The sequence below is a fragment of the Mesitornis unicolor genome, unplaced genomic scaffold, assembly GCF_000695765.1.
Source record: "Mesitornis unicolor isolate BGI_N332 unplaced genomic scaffold, ASM69576v1 scaffold38933, whole genome shotgun sequence".
In the NCBI taxonomy this organism is placed as follows: Eukaryota; Metazoa; Chordata; class Aves; order Mesitornithiformes; family Mesitornithidae; genus Mesitornis; species Mesitornis unicolor.
Window position 1 is genome coordinate 8801 of NW_010177417.1, and position 13242 is coordinate 22042.

At 54.7% G+C, this 13242-nt stretch overlaps 1 pseudogene; it reads right to left on the bottom strand.

Annotated features, from left to right (window-relative positions):
* The window catches only part of LOC104538757, a 19903-nt pseudogene extending 7239 nt beyond the window's left edge, over positions 1-12664 (bottom strand).
* Between the last annotated feature and the right edge of the window lie 578 nt (positions 12665-13242).

Sequence of the window (13242 nt, forward strand, 5' to 3'; positions counted from 1 at the left end):
CTTTTCCCCTGCTGCTGTGGATTTGCACAGCCCCAGACCCCCATCTCACCAGCTGTGTTGGCCACAGCCACCTTAACCACCACTGCCTGGCCACCCTGACTGCAATCGGCTGCCTTCCCAGGCACCCCAAACCTCTCACCGTACCCAGGATCCCCCAACAGGCATTTGCTCTCATCAGGGACTGGATGGCCATCTCATCTCCTGCCTGCAGAAACTCATTGAAGTCCTGCCCAAATTTGCCAGAGGACATGGCCAGGTCTTGAGGGGTGCCACGCGATGCCTGTATCAGCTCGTTGGTGGATTGGTTGAGCCCTGTGGCCACTCATTTCAGCTGACTCCGTACCTCCTGGAAGCTCTTGGTGCTGGGAAGGAACTGGAGGCAGGGAAAGGGGTTAGGAGAAGCAGCAAAGAGGATGGAGATGGAGGATGAAGATCTGGCACCTGCTTGGGGATACGCTAGAAAGGAACCCAGCGCAGATGGACTGGCTTGCATCCCTACAAGGCTTCCTCCCTTCCCCTCCCACACTGGCTCCAATCACCAAATCCCATAACAGCCACCATGCAGATGGCAGCGTCCACATCCTACTGTCCCAGCAGACAGTTGACATAGTGGCTTGGGGCCTGAGACACCGCCTTGGCCACCTGTGGAGAAGTAAAGAGTGGTCACTGTCTCCAGGCCAGCCCCATGCCTTTCCCACGGGCTGGTGGGGGGCACCGAGGCTTCCCCCATCTGGGCCAGGTGCTGCTGGCTCTCCGGGTCACCGGGCTTGGCCACCACTTTCTGTGCCTCCTTGATGAAGTTGTTGGCTCTATCCATGACATCGCCAGCGCACTCCAGCATGGCACTCTGTGCCATGAGTGGCTGAGTGAGTGCAGGACCTGGGTCACCTCTCGGGGGGCAATCCTTGGAGAGGTGGAGAGGTCAGATGCTGCCAGCACAGCCCCCTCCCCTCTCCCAGCCCTGGTGCAGAGGCCAGTACCTGTGTAGTTCTTGTTGCCCTGGGCCACCTCTCCCAGGAGGTGAGTGATGGCAGAGCTGATGGCTTTTGTGCTGTTCCCCAGGTCCTGGGCATACTTCTCCATCTGCAGGGAGTATGAGTGAGGACATGCTGGTGGGCTGCGTAGCCTCCAGTCTCCACCCCAGTGGGTCCCCTGCTGCACACCACCCTTCCCCATGCCCTCACCATCTCTCCCGGCAGAGGCTTGAGATTGCTGTCATGAGCTGCCTTAGCTCCTGCAAGTCCCTCTCCAGGCTCTGCCTGAGACCCAGCCCAGAGTCTATCTCCAGGGGTTCGCACGCCTCCTCAGCCTACTATGGGGAAGAAGGGAAGGTGGGCAAGGTGACCACTGAGCCCACCCTGCTGCGGCAGAAACTGTGACCTGCCACCAGGCTCTCCCCATCGCCCTGCTGTCCCCACCCTGCTCTGTGCAGTCTGGGTTCTGCCACACAACGGGACAGTCTCTCACCTTCTGTGTGCTTGTGCAGAGCTTGGCCAGAGCCGAGGCCAAGTTCTTGGCACACTGACTGAGTTGCATTGCAGAGGCTTGGTCCATGATGGTGGGGACAGTGGCCTTGACTGCAGCTACCATCTTTCCACTGGGCTGCCAGGCCAAAAGACACAGCATCTCTTCAATGCCTACATGCAGTAGGTTTCCCAGTATCTTAGGAAGGCCAAGCATGGTATGAAAGCTGTAACGCCTGTACCACAGCCAGCGCAGGAGGCTCTGGGCAGCGTGGGTACCTGCAGAAAGTTCTGGCTGAACTTACATTGCAGCTCTGTACCAGTTGCTGCTGTGCAGTGGGGTTCTTGTTGGAAGAGGCAGCGTGCTGTGCGGTGGCAATGGTCTGGGTGGTGGAGGCAGCAGCTTGCTTGGCTGCATGCTGGCGAGGGGAGGTATGGGTTAGCACTAGTGGTGGGGCAGCCTACCCTGGAGCCTCCCTGCCATGCACCAGGGCCCAGCCCCTCCGCTAAGCTTCTACTCCTGTGCCTCCACCAGCAACAATGAAGCATCCCCAGCACTATCAATGCCCGGTGTCCCAAAGCAACATGGTGCTGTCCTGGTTTAGTGGGCCAGAATTTGAGAGTCAGTTTTCTGTTAAAGAAAACTGCAATTTTGTAAGGACTACAACACTCTATTTCATGTGAATAAAGTTGATAAAAACTTTGTTATAGGCTTCAGCTAATACTGGTATGCAGGTTGCCATAGTGCTCAAGGTCTTCAAGGTCTTGAGATAAACACATGCAGAGGCTGGGGGGAGCAGAAACCTAGGGGAGTCAACCCCAAGGTGACCCTAGGCTGACCAATTAATACTATTCATACCATCAACGGCACATTCACTATAAATTGGGGAGTTTGCTGGGGACAGTCTTTCCCTCTTCCTCCTTCTCTGCCTCTTCCTCTCCCTCCTGCTCCCTCTTCCATGGCTGACATCTCGAGAGGGACTTGTTTACCATCCTGTCCCTGAGGCCTACTCCCCAACAATAATGGCTGGGGATAACTCTGTGTACTTTATATTATAACTGTTATTAAAATGAGTTTTGTTATTAATATTTTATTAAATATATTTCCATTTCAACCCACAGATCTCTTTTCCTTTGGTGGGGAGGAGGCACTGGGTGATAGAGCAACTGTATAAACCATGACAGGTGTGCACAAAGGAAGGGAAGGGAGCAGTGGGGAGGTCTCTGGGGGATGCAGCATGGACACTGTACATGAAAAGGACTTTATCCCTCCAGAAAGCTCAGGTACATGGGGGCTCCCAGCCAGGTCTCATTCACTGACTATGCCTGCTCACCCTCCACAGCCCCTTGCCCAGTGTCTCATCTCCAGCTTGTGCACAAGCTTCTTCTTGATGGCATTCTGGGCTGCAGTGTTGTTCACCATGCAGAGGCCCTCCGTCACCTCATGCAGCCACTGCTGCTACTCCTTGCTGTCTGGATGGGCTGCAGCTCCCTGGAGAAATCAGGAAACCCATCACACCTTTGCAGGGGCCACCAGGTCCCTTGTCCTCCTGACAGCAGCAGCTGTGCTCCAGCCTGATGCCAGGAAACAACCCCCCAGACAATACAGCTGCTTACAGTGCTGGGGATATGCCCAAAGCCTCTCCCAGAGAGCTCAGCAGCAGGAAAGCAAACAGCTCCTCTGCTACCACCAGCAGCTTCAGGAGGAGCCTCACTCCATTGCACAGGTCCTTGGCTTGGTGCAGGACCTTACACTGGGAAATGCTCCCTGACCCAGAGGCTGCTCGTCCCCTCCATAGCACTGAGCCAATGGTGTCAGAGGGGAGCTGGAGCCAGCGTCCATTCTCCTGCATGCCACAAACCTTTGCAGCATCCACCATCTTGGTGGTGGAGTCAGCCAGGATCTTGGCCATGCTCAGCAGCCTGTGCGAGTTCTCCAGGTCTATCTCGAGATTAGTAGGTCGAGAGAGGTTCTCCTTCCCCTCTACTCTGCCCTGGTGAGACCGCATCTGGAATATTGTGTTCAATTCTGGGCCCCTCAGTTCAAGAAGGACAGGGAGTTGCTTGAAAGAGTCCAGCGCAGGGCCACAAGGATGATCGAGGGAGTGGAGCATCTCCCTTATGAGGAGCGGCTGAGGGAGCTGGGTCTCTTTAGCTTGGAGAAGAGGAGACTGAGGGGTGACCTCATTAATGTTTATAAATTTGTAAAGGGCGAGTGTCAGGAGGAAGGAGCCAAGTTCTTCTCTCTGATGTCCAATGACAGGACAAGGGGTAATGGGTGCAGGCTGGAACATAGGAGGTTCCATGTGAACATGAGGAAAAACTTTTTTACTGTGAGGGTTACAGAACACTGGAACAGGCTGCCCAGAGAGGTTGTGGACTCTCCTTCTCTGGAGACATTCAAGGTCAACCTGGACGCATTCCTGTGTGACCTAGTCTAGGTGATCCTGCTCTGGCAGGGGGATTGGACTGGATGATCTTTCGAGGTGCCTTCCAACTCCTGAGATTCTGTGATTCTGTGATCTCTCCCTCCACATTGGTTTTGATGGCGTTGACAAGGTCAGAAGTGGCCTGGGCCAGAATATGAGCCTGATGCACCATTTCCCCTGGGAAAGAAAGGAAGGGTGGCCCATTAGCAAGTCCCACAGACTTCCTGATACCTCCCCACCCATCATGCTCTACCCTGGGTGCCATCAGTTGGTCTCACCCATGTCACCCATGGAGCTGAGTATGTTCTTGGTGAGGTTGAGGATGGTGTCAGTGGCCTGGTCGTAGCACTCAATGGGCTACCTGCCCGTGGCATACTGCTTGATATGCTGCAGCAGGTCGTTCAGGCCCTGGGTGACAACTGTGGATGCCACCCCCACTTGCTTCAGGAGCTGGTCATTACTAGTGGCCACCTTGGAGACCTCCACACAGCCCTCCATCTTGCCAGCCTCAATCAGCTGCTCCTGGCAGACCGGGAGCTGATTGTGGGAGTCACTACCTGAAAGGGAGGAGGAAAGGCTGGGCAGCAAGCATGGTGTGCTCCTTGTAAGAGCCATGCAGGGACAACTCTCCCCAACTTCTGCTCCTCCAAAGAGGATATTTGATGTTTGAGGGTGGCAAATGCCTGAGGCAGCTCATACTTCGGGTGCCATACCCCTAACAGCCCACCTGAGGACATGTGGTCCTGGTATACATACAACAATATCAGCTAGAGCTACCACCACCCAGGTGATGCTTGCAGCCATGCCAAGGCAAGGGTTAATGCTGCTTACCTTACCTTGGCACTGGCCAGTGCCTTCACCAGCTGCATGAGCATGTCCTGGGGGGTAATGAGAGGGTCATCGAGGGAGCACCAGCGGGAGCACCAGCAGCAGGGGACTGGGGCTTTCGTCCAGCCCAGCCCAGCCCAGCAGCACCAAACACCTGGAGTGGCATGAGGTTGTAACCTGTTTTGAGCCGCAGCCTGCACCACAGCACCTCCTTGTGCCAGGACGCTGCCATGACCACTGCTCAGAGCAGCTTGGGCAACACTCAGCAACACCTGTGACCCCTTCTCTAGGCAACAACCTGCACCGAGTCCCTGACCGTACCACAGTGATAACCTGCTGAGAGGCACCACCAGCACTGCCCAGCTTTGCAACCTGCACCAGGCTCTGGCCAAACAGCAGGCACAAGCTGGCCGTGGGCACAGCTGCACTGTAGGCAGCATCCAGTGTCATCCAATAGCACTTCCCGCCCATGGGCTCACTCCAACAGCAAGAGGTGAGCAGGAGCTGCTGCCTGCACTGGTCACCTGTACTGCAGGCATGCCAGCTATTTTCTAGCTCTTTAGTGACAGGCTGTCATTCCCAGGGCTAAAGGAGGTGTATGACACAGCAACCTGTTTCTTCTCCCCCAGGGGTTAGTAGGGAAGGCATGGGGCCACCCTGCCAGCACACAACAAGCAGTGACCAGCACATGGCAAACTGCTTCCCCACTGGGCACCAGACTCAGACCCGGGTTGAGTGACCCTGTACCCCGTGGCAGCTAAGCCTCCGGCCACCAAGCCAAAATTGTCGCAGCATACCCTCACCTCCTACAAGCCAAGACTACTCCCGTTGCAAACTATCACCCTTGAAGATGGGAGGAGAGGCTGGAGAAGACATGCACCCAGCTCTGGAGTCCCCAGACTGCAGCATCTGACTGTGGCAAAGAAGTGGCCACCCCACCAGAGGAGCCTGGGGAGTCCGGCAGCTGCAGGGCAGAGCACCCCACACGTGTGCAAATTGTCTTCCAGGTCCTAAATCCGCCCCTTGCGGCTGCCCTGTCCTGACACCACTGCTGCCTGGCCATGCATGGCCCCCTGCCCTGGCGCTAGTTTTTCTGCACTCCTTGGCTCTCTGTTCTGGCTTTTCTACTCATGTTGAGGCCATGTGGCTGTGGTGAATGGAAACTCCCCCTTTCTGCAGTCTGTTTTGGTCTATACTACGTCTGGATCCCCCTCCCCAGCATGGTGTGCTACCTCCCTTGTGTTGGAAGTAGCAGTCATGGGAAAACAGGCCAGCTGGAAGCCAGCTCAGCCAAAAAAAAAACCCAAAAACCACAAACAAAGCTCCCCCAAAAAAACCCCATCCCATAAGATTCCAGCCACCCCGGTTTCCTGGTTCCCCGTTGGGGGCAAGCAGGCAGGTCCTGACCAGGGGCAGGAGGCGGCAGGCAGGAGCTGAGGCGGCTGTGAGGGAGGATTCCCGGGGCAGTGCTCACTTGAGCGGTGACCTGAGTGCATGGACTTCTGAGAGGTGACCACCAGAAAAGCAGATTTTTGACAAGAACCCTTCTCCAAAGAGTTCAGCTGATCATTCCCAGAGGACCATCCCTCACATGAGAGAGGGCAGGGTCCACCAAGCCATGCCTACAGCCCTCCTTTACCATGTTTGGGTCAGAAGCTTTCTGGGATCTACATGGGAATCTACAAGATAAGAGGTGTTATATCACACAGTGGCTCTAGGGTCGAAGATGGGCAATGGCCTGTCCCTTTCTTCAGCAAAGTCACCACCATGCACCAGGCCAAGCTCTGGCCTGGAGCCTTCCTGCCAGTCCTATGCAAAGGCTTTAGGGAGCAGGTGTCCCTGGGTGCACTCACCTGGAATCGAGGGTCAGTGTCACTCTCCCCAATTTGCTGCAGCTAGCTGCTCACCACTGGTCTGGCCCATGAGGCCTGCAGCCTGCAGGAGATTCTGGCGAGACTGCAAGGAATGAGGCAAAAGCAACACCAGGCTCATGAGCAAACCCTAAAAACTCTCCTGATGGTTCCCCTTGGCTTCCCTTTCAGCCCCATGGCCCCTTCTGCCCCCCACCTCAGCACTGGCAGGCTGTGCCATTTTCAGCAGGTCCGAGACAGTGCTCGCCAGGTTCTTGGCTGCCTGAAGAAGCTGCTGCCCATTCCGTCCCTCGTCCTCCATCAGCGCAACCAGCAGCTTCATGCCCTTGGACATCTCCATCAGGTTGGAAGAAATGGTGGTGATGGTGCAGCTCACGGCAGTGTAGTCTGTGTCTGCTGGATTCCCTGCACAGGGAGGAGATGAGTCAAGACGGAATGTGCTTCAGTGATGCTCCAAGAGCATCTCTGCGCCTGTCACCAATGTGGTCCTCCTTCCGAGGAGCAGTGGGAGAAACACTCTGGCTCCTAAGCCCAAAAGACAATCACATCAGCTGAGTTTGGGCAGGAGAGCCTGGGGAAGGAGAGCTGTGCCATGCTGCAGCTGTTCCTGGAGCTATAGCAGGGACTGGACAACACACTCCTGGTTCAGAGGATGTCAGGTCAGCCGAGGACTGGGAGGAAGGACTGGGCTGGGCACAGGCAGGGATATTGGGGGATGTAAAGGCAGGGCAAGGGATGTTTCTGCAGGGGTATGACCAGCTTCACAGGCACATTAGCAGCAGTTGGGACTGATTTAGCTCTAGCTAGGGCAGGCTAGCTCCTCCAGTCTCTGATGGAGGGCAGGAGATGTGACTTTCAGCCAGACAAGAGAGACCAAGACTTCTCCAGAGACAGGGGCATCCCTCTTCTCCAACCCTCCATATACCTGCAGTGAGGTTGACCACCAAGGCTGTGCCAGCAGTGATAGCATCCACTTGGTAGTGGATCTCAAATGCTTCAATTAATCCATCTTGTTTTTTGTGTCAAGCTTTGAATGCCTGAAATTGGGAGAACAAAGTCAGGAAGTGATGATGGAGGTGGGGAGCTGCACCCACACTCACACAGAATGATTCAGGAAAGAGAAGACAAGAATGAGGGAAGGAAGAGCTGTCATCACCCAAAACTTCTCAGCCCATCCTGACCAAGCGACGTGACCAAGTGCCCTCCCCCTTTGCTCCTGCCTTCAGAGCTGGATACAACCCCATCTCTTTGCAGGCAGAAGATCTTCCTGGGAGCTGCTGACACCTCTCCAAGGAATGTGGCCAGCCTCACCCAGCCTGGAGAGCAACCTCCAGCGAGGTTCCTCCCAGCACCCCCTCTTCACCTGGTACTCACAGCATCCTGCCCAAGGGGTGGCAAGGTCTCGAAGTCATCCAGTGTGGCCTGGGCTGCATGCACAGCCTGCATCCTGGAGTTGATGGTGCCAGTCAGGGTTTGCTGGGCTGAAGTCTGCAACACAGGGACAGACTGAGGTATGTCAGAGGCTCCGTGTACAGGCTCAAATATTCAGCTCATGCACCCCCTGTGGTATAAGACGCTGTTGACGACAGTGCTCTAGGCAAGTGCCTCTGCAAAAGAGGGCACTCAGCAAAAAGGGACTCTCCCCTCTGCACCTCCCTCTGGGAAATGCCCCAGCCCACTGCAAAGAATCTGCCCACAGTGGGTATGAGTGAGTCCTGCAGTTAGGCAGCTCTTGGGTAGCAGGGAGCAGATGCAGAGGGACCTTTTAAAATGCTTCTCCAGCTGCAGAGAAGAATGTGGGGGAATGACACAAACACCAGGTGTGGGGCTCCGCTGCAAACCATGGCACTAGTGGGGCTGGCTGGGCACAGCAGCTTGGAGTGGCACAACCTGAATGAGAGGCTGCAGCTGCCAGCCAGGGGAAAATGCCAGGGTGGAGCTCAAGTTTGCAGGAGGATACTGTTGCAAAAAATGGGGAAATAAATCTGGTCTTGTGAGGCCGGCACCAAATATGCGACAGATCCAAGTCGGGGAACAAATAGTAATCGTTTATTTACAGCAACATTTACAGGTTCTTTTGGATTGCCGGTGATAAATTGAAAAGCTACAGGTACACTAAAGGTTGTACACACACAAACACCACCACCAACAACAACTTGCTCACTGTAAGCCTGGCCACTTGGCAAATAAACGAGTCCGTCAAACAGAAATACAGTGGAGCAAAACCAAGAATACACTCAGGGAAGCCTAGAAATGAACCTGAGGAGAAATATCAAATACACTCAGGGAGTATGAACCTGAGGAGGAAAATGCATCACTAAGCATTAGCTGAGGTAAATTATCTCACCCACAAGGTGTCCCAAGTGGGGGGGATGGAGAGGGAGCAAATTTGTCAATCCGTCCAGTCGTCGGTATGGTTCCGAGTTCATCCTGTCCTGATTCTTGGGCTGAAATTGGGGTGATATTTATACTCAAATTTCTACATTACATCACTGGGACATATGTGTGGGTGGGATGACTATAGACAATCTCATCACTTATGTTAATGTCACAAAGTCTGTTAATTCACACCTGCATGGGTAGAGGTAATGGCTCCTTTTGTTTGGGGCAGAAAGAAATGGGGGACTGGAACCATGAGGCCTCCGCCTCATGTCATACTCCTCCAGGCATCCAGATAACATCAGATATTGATCTAGTGATGGTTGCCACCTCACCCAGTGGTTGCCACCTCCAGTGCTGAGTTTCATGCTTCCAGGCATGGAGCTACTTGGTGTACGTGACTTGGACTTTGTGAGTGATTAACTTTTGCTCTCTCTCTACAGATACCAGCTCAGCCAGGCCAGCAAATGCACAAGGCCAATGGCACAAAGCTCCTGCTCTTCATGGCAAGCAAATGCCTGGCCATGGACCCAAATGGATGGGTCTACATGAGCCTGACAGGCACCTCTTGGAGTCTGTGCCCTACAGCGGGCGCAGGGAGAGCTTACCAGGGGAGGCATGTGCCCTCGGTGCATCTGGCTACTGGTGATTTGCAGTTGAGCCTGTGGCATCGTGCCCACCTGGAAGTCTTCTGGCCCTCCAGCCCCCGTCCGCATAATGACTGGCAGGGCCACTGAGCCCAGCTCCGCCTTGCCTACACAGTTAAACTGCTGCTGCAAGATGGTCAACCTGAAACAAAGAGAAATACCAGGTCAAGGGATGCCCACAGCCCCAGCACCAGGCTCTTGGGGAGCGCTGCTGCTGAAGGACTGGCAGTTCTTCCTCCAGACACGCTATGCTGCAAGCTTAGCTGGAGAATGCTCTCCATTCAACTTCTGGTTGGCAGCTAACTTGCTCCAACTTACTCCTTTGGAGACACAGAGTCTTCCAGCATGGTGGACTCTTCATTCCCCTCTGGTCCAAAGTGGTCTTTGCTTTTTTTCTGCAGAGGGAAAGAAAAAACACATCATCCAGCACACACCTCCCAGCCTCTTCCTGCAGCCCAGGCACCATACCAGGGCCATGGGGTCCCCCCAGCAGCATCGTATGCCAACTGCTGTCTGGAGACAGCTGGAAGGGGAGCCCTGCACCCCCCTCTGGAGAGGAGATGGTCATTGGCACCACGCTGCCCTTCCCAGCACATCCTCACCTTTTTCAGGATGATGTTGATGTAGCCGGCAATCAGCTGGGCAATCTGCTTCCCCTCTGTTGTCTGCACCGAGTAGTAACCATCCTGGTAATCTCCAAAATCCTGCAATGGCATAGCACAGGGTAGTACCAAAGCAGGGTGCTGGCGGCTATCCTGAGCCCATTTGGTCTGTGCTAAGTGCCAAGTGCTGGCCTCCAAAACAGAAGCTGGGGCTGGGAGAGGCACCAGAGGAGGGCAAAGCTGTCCCACCTCAGGGCAATACCCAAGAGTTGGTGTGAGAGCAGCCTCCCACATGGGGCATCACCAGGGAGGCAGGGTGAAGGACCAGGACTGGCTCCTACCAGGGTGAAGCTCTTGGGCAAGGCTGCCCAGTGCTTGATGTTGGTCAGGTTCCACTCCTGAATCACTTCCTTGGTCTTCTTATCCATGCACATTACACACTCCTTGGTGATCCCCAACAGTCATGGCACCAGTTTGTTCTTCCCCTTCATCTTCTCCTGCGGGCCATGACAGAAGGGTTATGGGCTGCTCCCAGCATGGATTCGTCCAGGCAGATACCTTTAAGTCCTCCCTTGGCTAGCAAACACCCCCAAGGCCACACTTTCAGGTGGTGACAACAAATGACATGGGGCTTGAAAATGAGAAAAAGCGTGAACCAAGAAGTGGGAAGGCAGCACACAGGGAAGGCCAAGGACAGACAGACAGTGGGGCCACAGGGAAAATTGGAGCAACGTGGGCTGATGGGTAAGCAGCTCAACAATAGAGAGATGCTGGAGAAGGGAAAATTTGGCTAGAGGAGCCACTGCTCTGCCTTGACCAGGAAGAAGAGGATCCCATAGGTCTTGAGGAAACGGGCAAATTTCACACAGTGAACTTGGGCCTCTATCTCGCTCATGTTCCCACAGTTTTTGTGGGCCTGCGACAGCAAAAAAAGAACATCACACTAGCTCCACGATCCCCTGGCTGTGCCACCATTGCTCTGTCACTACCTTTCCAGGCTCTCCCCACCCCACCAGCATCGCTCACCCCTGCTACAGCATCCATCTGACCCTCTGACACCTCAGGAGCTGCCTTGTCTGCCCACCTACAGCTTCATGCTCCTATTTCTCACCCGTCAAATCACTACATGCTGCCTCCAGGGACAAGAACAGCCTCAACCTTTGGCAAGGAGGAACAAGAAGCTCAGGTCTTAACACTCCCCCACCCTCCATGAAGATCTTGCGCTCCCCTTTCTGCTTGATATATAACTGGGCAGGAAATCCTTGAGTCTGCCAAGATACAGCCAAGCCAGCTGTTAGTGTCAGAGCCTGAATCCAGCATTTGTCTTTGCCTACAAAGAGGCCCAACCCAAAGCCTTGGACAAACTCCTGCCAGGGCATGGACTGAGAGTTTCTGGGAGCAGAGAGGATGTGGGAGAGGTTGCTGCAGTAATGAAAGCTGCCCTAGGAGCCACGCTGCCGAGAGTAGGGTGGAGGTGCTAAGGATGCAGCCCCTTGCGCAGCATCAGGGGAGGCTGTACGGCAGGCTGAAGTCCCTCCATCAGAAGGGGAGCTGGCTGCATGTCTCAGGGAGGTGTCAGAAGGAGCAGGATGGGGGGCTGGCATCCATTGCAGCTGGCGTGAGCCTCCACACTAGGGCACCGTGCTGCAGGGAGGAGAGAGGTCACTCCAGAGATGTCTGCATTCCTGAGCACTGTGTGCTGACGCAGTGCTGGGGGCTGCTGAGCTGCTTGAGTGGCCTGGAGACAAGCCCAGGGCTCCCTGGGACACTCACTCCAGAAAGCCCGGCTTGTGCTTCTGCTCGTTGTGCAGCCCAAACTGGATCTGAAACTGGTAGTCAGCAAACTCACGGGCTTTGTCAAAGGAGACAGGGTGGGAACTGTTAAGGATGTCATTGCGAGCCTGCACAGGAAGAGAAGACACCACTGTGGGCTGGGCAGCCACACAGTCCTGCCACTGCTCCCCTCCACACCAGGCAGGACCTATTCTCCAGACAGAAAAGAAGTGGCCATGAAAAAGAGGAGGATCTAGGGGCAGGCTGTCCCATACAGGGACCATCACCATGCCTGGGAGAGGAACAGCAGCAGGACTTCAGGATGGTTCCTACCAGGCAGAGGAGACATGGGATCTCCTGGGGAGCTCTAGAGTACACAGAGGGCAGGGCTGGGATTGCCAGCATTGGCTCTTACTCAGGAAATATCTCCCAGGAGATAACTGGACATCCTGAAGTGCCCCCTGTGGTGAATCCTGGCCAAAACCCTCTGCCACCAGCCCTGGCAGGGGAATGACACAGGGCAGCAGAGAGAGGCACTCCAGGGGGCTGTACCTGCATGTAGAGCAGGTTGAGCTGCAAAGGATCTCATGAGTCCACGTTCTGGTTGGAGTAGAAGAACTTGCACCACAGCAGCAGTGTTTCACTGTTGTCAATGCTTTGCTCATGCAGGGTCTGGCCAATTCACTGCAGGCAACAGTAGGGAATGAGCAGGGACAGACACCCAGGCAAGGCTGGTCCTAGCCCTGGGGCTACTCATGCAGAACAAGAAATGAATGTCCATTTGGTGCATTCTGGCTCTCATCCCTCTGCCCTGGGCCTCCACACAGGAGAGATTCCAAGGAGTGTGGGCACATGTGACGTGTGGATACACAGCAGACCCCACAATCCGTAAGATTGTAAAGTAGGTATGTTTAATCACCGGTGGGCAGCAAGGTAGATTTTTCTTAAGACCTTGTGCGCCGAGTGCCGCCGCTCGCTGAGGTTATATGGAGTAAAATGTTACATATACATAAGATTTCCCAATACACCTATACATATGCATGACCTATCCCCGCTTCGTATTAAGATTAGTGCCAGGAAGTTATTTCCATAAACTCCTCCTAACTGTGCTTGCGCAGTACCTTCTGGTGGTCGTCGTGGAGAGCTCCTCTTCGTGACCTCTAGTAACCTTTGGCTCTTGCGCAGACTCAGTTGTTTTCCAGTTCTTGCCCAATCCAGAGGGTCGGGTTTAGCCGGTTCTTGAGACCACT